At 40.7% G+C, this 13,548-nt stretch overlaps 1 protein-coding gene across 2 annotated transcripts in view; it reads left to right on the top strand.

Moving 5' to 3' along the window:
- Window positions 1-2,596: 2,596 nt before the first annotated feature.
- Window positions 2,597-13,548, top strand: part of LCLAT1 (lysocardiolipin acyltransferase 1) — a 152,393-nt gene continuing 141,441 nt past the window's right edge. Inside the window, exon 1 of one of the 2 annotated variants that reach the window (XM_054568255.1) lies at window positions 2,597-2,750. The gene's annotated coding sequence lies outside the window, so the exon portion shown is untranslated. Of the gene's footprint in view, window positions 2,751-2,820; window positions 2,949-13,548 lie in introns of those variants that run through there. The other variant, XM_054568265.1, reaches the window with a different exon arrangement.

Here is a 13,548-nt window from a genome sequence, read left to right as displayed (position 1 = left end):
CAACCAACTGGGAAATCCGGCCATGTCATAAGTTCATAGTAGGTTAAGCACACAGTACAAGTGGCCAACGTGGGAAATCCCAGCAGATACACATTATAGGAAATGTTCAGAAGGTCAGTTGTGCACTGTGGGAGTGCACTTTTTTTTTTATAGGGGACTACCCCCCACCCCCCGAATCTTCTGGATGACTTTAGCATAAATTTATCTAAATTACAGCAAGATGGTTTGGGCCTCTAATTTGTCATACCCTTAATGGGACCTAGCTGGGGTGCTTTAATCTTTAAAGCCATATTCCTTGGACTTGTCCTGCAGTTTTTCCCCGTGTACCCTCTGTAATATTGTGATATAATAAGAGAGATATATTTGGTCTTTGTCCCCATTCCTAGCACAGAGCTTCTGGAAACCTTGCATTTTGTTGAGGGATGAGGGATCTGCTGTTTTTCATAACAAGCCCTTTTTAACTTGAATTTATGCTAATAACTCTTTGAGGGTAGATGCTGCTTGCCTGAGGAACCAAAATCTATGATTAGAGGGTTTAAACTTTTAACCTCACAGTTAGACTTGCAGAGGACTCAAGGTTGAGTTCATCAATAATGGCCAATGATATAATGAAATTCCCAGGAAAAAACCCTAACCAATGGATTTTGAGAGCTTCTGGGTTGCTGAACACATTGAGGTTCTGGGAGGGTGGCACACTGGGAGCGGTATGGAGCTCCTCATTCCCTCCCACCCACCATACCTCACCCTCTGCATCTCTTCCATTTTGCTGTTCCAAAATCATATTCTTAAAAAAAAAATCATATTTTTTATAATAGCAATAAAAGTAAGTAAAGTGTTTTCCTGAGTTCAGTGAGTTGTTCTAGCAAATTAGAAACCATGCAGGGTGTCTTGGGAATCGCCAATTTATAGTGAATTGGTCAGAAGTATTAGAGGCCTGGACTTTGGATTAGTGTCTGAAGTGGTGGGCACGACTGAGTCTTAACCTGTGGGGTCTGAATTATTTGAGTAGTCAGTGGCAGAATTGAATTGCATTGTAGGATGCCCAGTTGGTGTCCTTAGAGAACTGGAGAATTGCTTGGTATAGAAAACTCACACATGTGGTGGATGTCAGTAGTATTTGGGATACAAAAAAGAGCTAATATCCTTGGACTCCATGGTCTTCATCCTTTCCTTTGGGTTCCACCACTTCACCCAAAGAAAGACGGAAGGCTAAAAGGTGAAGTGAAGAAATTAGGATAATTCATTCAAATCAGTTAACCTTTATTCGACATCTACTATATTCAAATGCGTAGAGTTCTTTTTCTCAGTTGGCAGGTCTGTTCAGTTACAGAGATGCAGAGATAAGCTATTACATGATTTCTGATTTCAAAACCTATCTCCAGTCAGTTACAGAGATGCAGAGATTAGCTATTACATGATACCTGATTTCAAAACCTATCTCCAGTGCCTTCAGGGTTTTTCCCCTGGCCTCTTACATTAAGAAACATAAAGCTTGTAGGAGTGGGGGAAGGAAAATTTAGAGACCTTTTATGCCTACAGTCTCACTTTAAAGATAAAAATGTGGTTTAAGTTCACAGAGGTAATCAATTGGCTTTTGTATTGGCATTTCCCTCTGTTAATGTTTATCTTTTTTCTAATGCAATTTTAGGACATCTGAAATATTTCAATATTTCTGAACAAAATTGTAGAATTTATGAAGCTGACTTAGGAGAGAAGCACAGGAACTTGCTTCACAGAGGATTTGGGGATGTAATTTAGCTATGTTGAAGCTATGCATCCCTAACCTAGATATTCATTATTGTTACCTCATAAATTGTTAGGACAGAAACGTTGTACTTAAAACAACAACAACAACAACAACAAACCCTCGCCCTGCGACTTGTTCAACAATAAACGAAACATAACATGAATGACTGAGAGGCTATGTGTGTGATGTGTGGCTATGATTCACTAGTTTTAAGATTTTAATTCAGCGAATCTTTGTTGAAGGTCAGCCAAAGGAAGACTTTGTGTTGGAAATGAAGAGGTTTAACCAGTTTCCACCATTACGAAGATTTAAAGCCTAGCAGGTTAGGGACCAACATGCCACGGTAGAAAGTGATGACTACCCTTTAGCAGGGGTCTGCTCAAAGGGCTATAGGTGCTCCGAGAAGGGAACTTTCCCAGCCCTGGGAAATACTGCATGTGCTAGGGAGAGCTTGGCGCTGCGTATTGGCAATCTGTGTTCTAGAACTGGTTCTCCCTCTGATTTGCCCCGTGACTCGGTGCTAGTAAATCAGGCTTGTAAATTAAACCTCCCGGATTTGTTTTCCAATCTAATACTCTAGGAGTTAGACGAGCCGTCAGTTCTCTGGGACAACGGCCTCTGTGAAATTTCCTCTATCGTTTCTCGCCCCTACAAGCCTCGCTCACTCAGTCCCTCCTGGCCCGGAGGCCAGACGAGGAAATGAGCGCGGACCCTTTAAGGACGCCCTCCACGACGGGAGACCCGGGTGCCCCGCGCCCGGGAGCAGGGGCGGGGCACTGGGGACCTGGGCTTCCCACGCAGCCGGGGACGCCGTCGCGTCACCGCGCTCGCAGCCAATCAGTCTGAAGCCTGTTGGGACGCATTACTACGGCGACGGGCCGGACGCCTCCAGCTTCTGGATGAATTAGCGGCGGGTTCTGCCCGGAGGTTGTGACCCCCGACGGATTCCCCAGCACGCGCACGTGCCCCCACGGTGTCGCACGTGGTCCCCTGATGGTCACAGGTGGGAGACTGGAATTGTCAGGTGGGGGTTACGGCGTGGGGAAAATGGCGGCGGCGGCCGAGGGATCCCCGAGTTGGAGGGGGAGCGGCACTACGGGCTCTTCCCCCTGAGCTGCGGGCCTCTCGGGCTGCTGCCCGGGTAACGGGCACTTGACCGGGAATTGGGATCGCGACACAGCTGGCGGTGTCGCTGGCTCAGGTAAGAGGAGGCACGGGGAAGGGATTCCCGGAGACAGGCGGAGGCGTTGAGGGCCGGGGGGCCGCGCGGGCCGGGTCGCGAGGGCGAGGTGGCCGTGGGATGTGGAGGACCTGGTGTCGCGTCTCTGTTTGCAGATAAGCATCTACACTTTACTGCGCCAGACCTGGGTGGGTCTGGGAGCCGCACCACCGCGAACACAGCCTGAGCGCTACGGTTGTTAAATCACATGTGCAGAGCATCCCAAGAGGCCGCCAGGTGCAAGTCTAGGACGCGAGCTGTCCAGGGCAGGGCTGGAGCTGCCTTATCTGTATATTCTACAGGTATCAGACATCTACCTGTAGGTGCCAGAGTAGCAGTGGCAGAAAAGGAAGGCCTTACTCAGGGGCTGATGGCAAGTGTGATCATTAAGGTGTATCCAAACTTCTGCTTGCCCATTTGAAGAAGGAAAAAGGTGTCGTTTTCGTGGTGTTTGCTTCCTTGTATTTACCTGGTTCCGGTGGATTCATCAGGAGCATTGCATCTGCCTTTGAAACTCATTAACCACCTTGCACATGCACGTGGCAGTAATTAAGACTGAGGCTTGGGATTCAGATTAAGCCCAGGAAAGTGTTGAAAATTAGTTACTGGTAAAGGGTTAATGGAGATGAAATACTGTCTTTACATGTCAGCCACTTATTTGGGCAAAGATATTTTGGGTTAGTTTTCAAAATACTTGAAAACTTGCCTTGGAAGTCCTTTTTGCAAAACATATTTTTGAGGGTAAAAGAAGATAACTCATTAAAAACCTTTTTCCTTTTTTAAGTTTATATGGCCACATTGTACTTCGATGTGACAGATAAGCATAACATTAAGGGCCTTGTCTTTTTGGTAGCAGGCTTGATTCTGTGGAGTGCCTCGTTCTGTTGTTGAGAAAGCACAGTGGCACTTTGTGTTTCGGTCATCAGTAGCTGTTGTCTTTGGAGTGCCTGCTCTGTGTCAGAGGCTTCTCCTTACCGTCTACTCTGAGCAAATGGGGTAGTTCATCAGTTGCCACCAAGTTTTTAGGATGGCTATTGCTGACAAACAAGAGGAAACAGTGTGGAAAACCCAAAAGGATCTTTCTTCCAAACTGGATTGGTGGAGGTTTGCTCAGCTTGGCCAGGGGTTAGGTATCGTTTCCAGTTCAAACTCTGCCACTTAAAATAGCTTAGGAAAATAAGCCTCTCTGTTAGCACCTTACCTCTGAAATGGGCATAGCATGTTTGTCCAATCTCATTATACTGTTGTGAGAAAAAGGAAAAAAGGCTGTATGTGAACAGTTGACATCTATCATGGCACATTTACTCTGCCAGGGACTGTTCCGAGGGCTTCGTATTTGCTAACTTGGTCACCCAGAAACATTGTGAAGTGGGCACTTTTATCATCCTTGTTTTACAGGTAGGGAAACTGAGGCACATTAAAATTTAGGTTATTGGTCTGAAGTCACACAATTAGCATTGTGATTCCAGCTTATGTTCTCAACCACCATGCAGCTGTGTTACTTGTTAAGGGGATATATATGAACAAATTTTCAGTGATTTTGTTTGTGATCTTTTAGTTGTATAAATAACTATGATTCATTCTATTGGCATCCAATAGGGATTTATAGGGTGATGACTACAGTTACTTTAGTTAAGTGGTATTATTCATTCTGTCTTTGATATCCATTATTTTAAAAGGTATTTTAAAACAAAGAGCTGTGACTAATTTCTAACAGGAAGCACCCATCAATAATTAAGGGAGATTTTAGTTTCTGTTACACTCTTTAAAATAATAATTTGCTGGGTGACTTTTAAAAGAGAAGTTAGGTGTATTGCTTTGACATAGCTTTACTAATCTTTTTAGTTTCTACTTACAGAAAAAAAGATGGCATGAATCAAAGTGGCTGGGGCATTCATTTTTTTTTTTTCATTGAACCTTTATGGAATTATCCTACCAAGTCCCTGGAATGTAAAGATTAAATCTTGACCTTGTCCTTGAGGCGTCCAGGGAGGTGCCCTGGGCCTAGAAGCCTGTAAACTAGTGAATGAGATGAACAAATAAATGATCGATGCAGTGTGATGTAGTTGTGGCAGGTGCAGAAGGCTGTGGGACACACACAAGGAAATAGTTGCTTTTGCTGGGGTGGCTCTGCCCAGGAAAGTAAGGGAGCTGACTGCAGATGGGGTAATTCTGCCGTCAGCTCCCTTACTTTCTCCATAAATGGAGAGAGGGCTCCTGGCAAAGGTGGAGGCAATGCAGAGTCAGGGCAAGTGAGAGTGCACGGGTGTCTAGGGGTCAAACTAGAGTTTTGCAGGAGTTGCTGGGAAAGAATCCAGGAAAGGTTAGGGCCAGGCTGGGAATTCTCAGCTAAGAGAAGGACTTTATCCCATAGGCAGTGGGACCTACAGAAGAATCTTAGTCAGATAAATCACTTGGTCAACTTCATGTTCTGGAGAGGTGACTTGGGTAGAAGACAATGTAAGGAAACCACTTAAGGAGGACGGTTTTTGTACTTCAGGCAAGAGATGATAAGGGGGTGAACCAGGGTGTTGGCAGTGTTCAGAGTCCACCACACACATTTTGAATGGATGATTGAGTGGAGAATAATAAGGTGGAGGAGGGGACACCTGCTGACAGTAAAAAGGAATAAAGTGAGTGTTTTGTTTTTTGATATCTATATGGTTAGAGGTTGGTGATATTAACTCATTTAGGAAAAAGGATAGAGCAGGCAGTTCTTTATTACTGGGTTTTGGGAGAATTATAAACCCTTTAAGGTTGTTGGGTCAAATAATATGTAACAAAACCAGGCTTTTAACTTCCTCTAGTTCTCTGATTTCTGAGACTGTAGAAAACTTAACTATATCATCAAAAGTCAACAGTGTCTAGTGTAAAGTTGGCTTCATTCGAGATTGGAGGAAAGCCACACAAAAGGGGTAGGAAGAATTAACTGTCATGGTTGGAGTAAAATGCAAGAATAATGGGTATTAGAGTTTTTCCTTTTTTACATTAAGTTTTTAATACATTTATGCAGAGGCCATTATCATATAGAACTAGCCACAAATGAATTCCCTAGTTATAAAGCTGATGTCCACTGAAACACTCATACCACTGGAGTCGTTGAACACCCCACAATATAAAATGAATGCATTCCCAACCGACTGCCAGGTGGAATGGCACACCTTGCAGAGGAGCAGGATTTCATGAATTCAGAGCAAGATGGAGAACTGCTCAGAAAAAAAGCACTATATGATTCCATTTAATTGAAGTTCAAAAACAGAGCAGCGGTTCCCGTCGGCGGTGGTGGTGGTGATGACTAGGAAGGAGTCCTCTGAGGTGTTGGAAATGTTCTGTATCTCGAGATGAGTGGTGGTTACAGGGGTGTATGCTCATGTGAGAACTCAAGTTGCACACCTAAGGTTTGTGTACTTTACTGTTGTAAAGAGGCCCTAGGGAGAGTTTGGCAATGTTAGGCCAGTTACCTTTTTGATGAGGAAAACCAGCAGGGTGATGATTAGAGAAGTGCTCTTAACATTTTTTTTTTAGAAGTTGTATGAGAGACTCCAGGGGAATAAATTATGAAAGGTACCTCTTTTTTCAAAAGTGACTCTTATTCTATTTTTATTTTTTAATTTTACAAGTTTTATTTTTGTTTACAGAAGCAGAGTCTACTACATTGTTGTGGGTAAAAAATGACATATAATTGTCTTGCAAAAGGCAAATGTGAAGTCAAGTTTGTCATATTATGCTGTTTTACAGTTTGTTCACAAAATTATGTCCCAAGTTCTACCGGTTGATTTGTCTTTTTAGTTTCTTGTCCTAAGAATTTGTGCATAGTTGCAAGTGTAATCTAAACTTTGGTAAATACAAGATGCATCATGAAAATAAATTAAAATTTGTTTCTTTTTTTTGGGAGAACTAATCAGATCTCTTTCTCATCATTATGAAATGGGGTCCCTGTTTAAGAGAAGTCACTGTGTGGCCTTTTCCCCTACTATACCGGTTGCTTTTGGGTAATGAGGACTCGCTATAATTTCTTTGACCGCAAGGTTTCAGATGGTACAATAGAGCTAAGAAAAGCGGTTGGTGGGTTCCCTGTAGCGATGAGATAAAGCTCAAAGCAGGCCTGGGCGGGCTTCAGTCTGATGTGACAGAAAGTGTCCGTCGCATCTCTCTCCCTGGTCCCTGCCATCTGGCGTAGGGTGTCTCCCGGCGATCCTGGGGAGGCAGAGGGAAGGGGACAACCCTGAGTGCGATGATAACCCGCAGTCCTCGGCCGAGGCTTCTGAAAACGTTCATCATTCACTTTCTCCGAGGAAGGAGATTGCTGTTGTAGGGACGATGAGGGGGAGATTTAGGCCACCCTTAGTCTTCCATCTCAAATTGGAGACTGTCCCCATTTTATGTTTATTCAGTATATAGTTAGCCCCCTTGGGAGAACTTGCAGAGCAGGGAGGTAGCGTGTTGGTGAGCTGGTATCCAGTGGTGTCACAAAGCCAATGATGGAGAAAAGATGGGGATAAGGGAATAACGAGGGAAGGGCAGTGAGTGGTGGCGCCCATTCTTACGGCTGTGTGGCTCGACTGTGGAGCGAAAGGGTGGTTTTTAGCCCTGACAGTGACTCTTCCCCCACAGGAATGATTAGGTGTCTTGGGGAAGGTGCCTTTTTCTGTGGCCCCTACTGTTTCTGCTGTCCTCTTGTTGTAATATGAATACTTTCTTAGAATTATTTTTTCTTTATATCATACAGCCTTTAAATAAAAATTTGCCTGTTTGGCCTTAGGAAGGAAAGTGATGGTAAGCAGGAGGGGCTTAACGTTTTTAAGTGTTTATTTCCTTAACGCAAACATTTTGGACACTTATGATGAACTTGGTATTTACAACAGAGTTGAATAAGACATGGTTCCTGACGTTGAGCTTACTACTGTCTGGGAGTAGGGGGGAGGGATATAAACGAGCAATGCCTTTAATACAGAGATCACTGAAATTTTGTCACCTCTCGGTTTTCTATGACGGAAGGTAAGCATGGCAGTTGTGAAATTATTATGAGGTCCGTATGTAGTAACAGTGACCCTCTATTTTAATAGATAATAATAATAAAAGCAGCCAGAATTTATTGAGCATCTACTAGATACCAGATTCAGTTCTAAGTGCCTTAAGTTTTTAACCCTTTAACCTTTATAACTTCTCCCATGAGGTAAATCTTTATCTGTGAGGAAACAGAGGCCCAGAGAGGTTAGGTTATGTGGATTTGAACCTAGGTATTTTAGTTCCAGAGTCTGTACTATAATGCTTTTTTGAATCCGCTTTAAATTTAAAATATACTGTACTGATGTGGCTTTAAGTGTAAGAGATTAATTATTTGAATAGAGTATGCTTTGTATTACAAGTTATGTCCAAAATTTCTGAATATCCGTGTTGAATGTAATTTCCTATAGCTGCTTAGGGTGAGTCTGTCTATAATGGAGTTTTAAATGAGACATCCTTTTTGCCCTTTTCAACTTTAATGTGTTACATGGTTGTTTTGGCACTATTTTAATACTCTTGCATGTCCTGTTATAACATTCTGAAATTCATTAAAAGTATGTTTCTGGGTTTTCAGTGTTTCTGTTATGAACATATATATACTGATATTGCATGATGTATTCAAACTGGAGAGTTTGTGAATTAATGGAATAATGTTAATGTGAAGAACTACATGTTGAAACTTAAGTTGTATTTTTAGCAGGTCTGTTCATTACCAATTAATTAAAGGAAGAATTATGTTTGCTTTGATCTCTGTAAGAATGGGAGAGAGTATAGAAGCTGATTGAAATAGAGTGGTCTAGAGAGTGCTAATGAGTTTACTTGTGGTAGTAATGAAACCAGCATGGTTTAGACTTTGTTTTCTGCAGGTGAGAAATGCATTAGAAGTCAGGGTTAATCAAGATGGAGTCTTTGCTAGAGCTGCTGTCTATTGAGTTGGCTAATCTTTGGTGAACTGAGTCTATGTTGGATATGATTGTTGCCAAAGTCATATTTTTTTTCTCTTTCTATCCAGATTTCTTTGACCCTCCAATCTTAGGGGTGCTGTATATTCTTATTTTGAATTGAGAACTCTAAAATTGTATCTGGTTTTCTTTTTTGCATTGTACTTGAGACATCTCATGGGGCTTTCCATGCATATTTGTTAGCTATTTACAGCATTTCAGGAGATGGGTAAGAGTTTGTATTAGTTTCTTGTGGCTGCTGTAACAAACTACCACCCTCTTGGTGGCTTACTATACCAGAAATGAAATTTTTCACAGTTCTGGATGCCAGAAGTCTAAAATCAGGATCAGTGGGCAGAGATCAAAGTGTAGGTGGGTGGTTCCACATTCAGAGGGTCTAGCAGGGAGTCTGCTCCTTGCCTCTTATAGCTTCTGGTGGTTACCTGCATTCCTTGGTTTGTGGTAAATCGCTCCGGTCCCTGCCTCTGTGGTCACTGTGTCTTCTCTTTATCTGTGGTCAAATTTCCCTTCAGCTCCTCCTTAAAAGGATATATATAATATTTATATAACCTAAATATAATATATCATATTTATAATATAATTATATATTATATAAATATATTATAATGTTTATATGTTACATACATATAATGTACCATATTATAATACTTATATATTATATAAATATAATATATATTATTTATATTTAGGGCCCACACTGATAATCCAGGTTAACCTCCCATTTCAAAACAATTTAGTCATATCTACAAAGGTGTCCCTCCCCTGCTGCTCCCCCGCACATGAAGTAACAGTTACAGGTTTCAGGGTATCTTTTGAGAAGGTCATTATTCATCTGTGATATTTGTTAAGCTATGTTTTACAGGTGAAGAGATTAGATTAATTATTTAAAGATAAGAAGTTATAATCAATCTCCCGTTCTCTCCCTTGGTATCTGTGTTTTCCTGCTAGCTACCTCCTTTTGGAAAAAAGTATTGGGTTGGCCAAAAAGCTCATTTTGTCTTTTCCGTACAGTGGCTCTAGTAGGGCTTAGTTGTCTTTAACTTCATTTGTAACAATTTTGTCAGATTGTGTTGTGACAGCTGTTATATCAGCATGCACTTAAGAAAAACTTACCAAAATTAGTAAATTTTTGTTTCATCATTTTAATATTAAAGATGAAAGAAAATAAGTAACAATTTTGGATATAATGCTTTATTATTTCAAGAAAGGTAAAAACACAATTGAAATGCAAAACAAGATTAGTGCAGTGTGGAGAAGGTGCTGTGACTGACTAAATATGTCAAAAGTGGTTTGCGAAGTTTTGTACTAGAGATTTCTCGCTGGATGGTGCTCCACAGTCAGTAGACCAGTTGCAGTTCATAACTATCCAATTGAAACATTAATTAAGAACAGTCACTGTGGTACCACACAGGAGATAGCCGACATACTCAAAATATCCAAATCAATAAAGTTACTGGTGAAAGTGAAAAATGTGTCTCTTATTTTATGGAAAAAACCATACAGACTTTTTAGCCAACCCAGTAATAGTCTATGTTTATGTAGATTTGTTATACAGCAGGGTTTAGGGATTCCTTTTTAAAAAAATTACTCTGTTTTGAGATAATTCTATAGTCACACGCAGTTCTAAGAAATAACAGAGATCCCATGTACTCTTTACCCAGTTTTCCCCAGTGGTAACATTTTGCCAAACTATAGTACAGTATTACAACCAGAATATTGACAGTGATACTGAAGATACATATCAGTTTCAACATAAGGATTTCTTCTATAGCCTTTTCACAGCCACACACTCCCTTCCCTGACCTCTGACAACCGTTTCTATAATTCTGTCATTGCAAGAATGTTATATAAATGAATTATACAGTGTGTAACCTTTGGGGATTGTCTTTTTTCATTTATCATAAAATTCCCCTGACAGTCATCAAAGTTGTTGCATGTGTCCATAGTTTGTTTCTTTTTTCTGCTCTTTACTGTCCTTAGTATTCTTTGGTATGGATGTACCCACTGAAGGACATCTTGGGTTATCTATGAAGGACATCTAGTTTTTGGCTATAATAAATAAAGCTGCTATGAACATTCATGAACAGGTTTTTATGTGAACATTTCACTGGGATAAATGCCCAGGAGTCCAGCTGCTGGGTCAAGTGGTAGTTGTATAGGCCAGCGATTTTCAGCTAGTCTGCTGCAAGAATTTTTAAAATATGCAATACCTGACTATTTAGTCAGGGGCACTGATCTCTTTTTCCCTTAGATTGTATGAATGAATCAAAATTATACCTATTCTTTGTCGGAACAGCAAAATACATTCTTTGGGGTGCCAGAATTTTAGTAGTTTATGTGTGCCGTGAGATGAAAAAGGTTGGAAATCGCTGGTATAGGCACATGGGTTTATTTTTGAATTATCAGTTCTACTCCACTGAGCTGTATGCCTGTCCTTAGGCGAGTACCCTTCTGTCTTAATTGCTGTTGCTTCGTGGTAAGTTCTGAAAAGAGGAAGTATGAGCCTTCCTACTTTGTTCTTTTTCAAGATTGTGTTGTCTATTTTGGGTTCCTTGCGAGTCCATATGAATTTTAGAATCAGCTTGTCAGTTTCAACAAAGAAGTCAACCGTGGATCTCAGTGATTTTTAAAATATTCATTGAGTATACAAGCATCACCACAATTAATTGTAGAACATTTTCATTTACTTAAAAAGAAGTTTTGTATCCATTCGTAGTGATACCTCATTCTCTTTCCCCTCTCTTCCTTTGCCCTAGGCAACTACTTTACTACTCTACTCTCTGTCTCTATAGATTTGCCTATTCTGGGCGTTTCATATAAGTGGAGTCAAATAATACATGGTCTTTTGTTTCTGGCTTCTTTCACCTAGCATAATGTTTCCAAGGTTACATGTGGTAGCATATAACAGTACTTAATACCTTTTTATGGTTGTATAACATTCCATTGTATGGATAGGCCACTTTTTTAAAATTTATTTTTATTGATTTATTTTTAGAGAGGGTAAGGGAGTTAGAAAGAGATGGAGGGAAACATTGATGTGAGAGAGAAACATTGATCGGTCACTTGTTGTACACACCCTGATAGTAGGCCAAACCTGCAACCCAGGCTTGTGCCCTGACCGGGAATTGAACTGACTACCTTTTGCTTTGCAGGATGATACCCAGCCAACTGAGAGCTACACTGGTCAGGGAAGCTAGGCCACATTTTATTTATCTACTCATCAACTGATGGACATTCGGGTTGTTCCCACTTCTTGGTTTTAATGTATAATGCTGCTATCAACATTCGTGTACAAGTTTTTTGTAAATGTATGTTTTCATTTTTCTTTGATATATACCTAGTAGTTGAATTTCTGGGTCATATGATAACTATATGTTTAACTTCTGAGGAACTGCCAGACTGTTTTCCAGGTTATATCAGCAAGGAACTGAGGGTTTCCATTTTTCCACACCCTCACCAACACTTGTTATCTGTCTTTTTGATTATACCACCCTAGAGAAGTTGTATTGGGTTGGCCAAAGAGTCTGTTTAGTTTTTTCAGTGGAATAAAAGACACATTTTTTATTTTTACCAATAACTTGATTGATTTGGATATTTTGAGTATGTTAGCTATCTCCTGCTGTTGGTGTCTAGTGGGTAGAGGCCAGGGCTGCTACTAACCATCTCCCAATGCATAAGACAGCTCACAGCAAAGAATTATTAGCCAAAACATTAATAGTACCAAGAAACTTCACAAACGACTTTTGACACATTCGATCAATCACAGCACCTTCACCATACACTGCACAAACTGTTTTTTGCGTTTCAGTTGTGTTTTTACCTTTTTTGAAATAGTAGAGCATAATACGCCAAAAATATTGCTTGTTTTCTTCCATCTTCAATATTAAAATAGCTGCACAAAAATGCATCAATTTTGATTTTTTAAAAAATTTTATTTTTTTATTTTTTAGAGAGAGGGGAAAGGAGGGAGAAAGAGCAGGAGAGAAGCATAAACGTGTGGTTGGCCCTTACACACTGCCTGCTGGGGACCTGTCCCACAACCCAGGTGTGTGCCCTGACTGGGAATCCAACCAGCAACCCCTTGCTTTGCAGGCCAGCACTCAATCCACTGAGCCACACCAGCCAGGGCTAATTTTGATGTTTTCTTAGGAATGTACGCTGATATGACAGCTGTCACAATGCAGTCTAACAAAATTGTTTCAAAAGACGTTAAAGACAGCTAAGCACTGCTAGAGCCGCCTTACGGAAAGATGAAATGAACTTTTTGGTCAACCCAATATCATAACATCCTGTTGGGTGTGAAGTTGTATCTCATTGTGGTTTTTAATTTGTATTTCTCTGATGGCAAATGATGTCAAGCATCTTTTTCTGTGCTTATTGGGCATTTGTTTACTTTCTTTGGAGAAATCTATTCAGGTCTCTTGCCCATTTTTTAATTGGGTTATTTGCCTTTTCTTGTTTTATTAAATTTATTGGGGTGACAGTGGTAAATAAGATTATATAGGTTTCAAGGGTACAATTCTGTGATATAACATCTGTAAATTGCATCGTATGCCCACCACCCAAAATCAAATTTCCTTCCGTCATTACATAGTTGGTCCCTTTTACCTGTT

This window comes from Pteronotus mesoamericanus, unplaced genomic scaffold (genome assembly GCF_021234165.1).
Source record: "Pteronotus mesoamericanus isolate MK-2021 breed Mesoamerican mustached bat unplaced genomic scaffold, CSHL_Meso_final contig_101, whole genome shotgun sequence".
Taxonomy (NCBI): domain Eukaryota; kingdom Metazoa; phylum Chordata; class Mammalia; order Chiroptera; family Mormoopidae; genus Pteronotus; species Pteronotus mesoamericanus.
The sequence above is the reverse complement of the archived record's forward strand: the minus strand, read 5'-3'. Positions and strand labels throughout refer to the sequence as shown.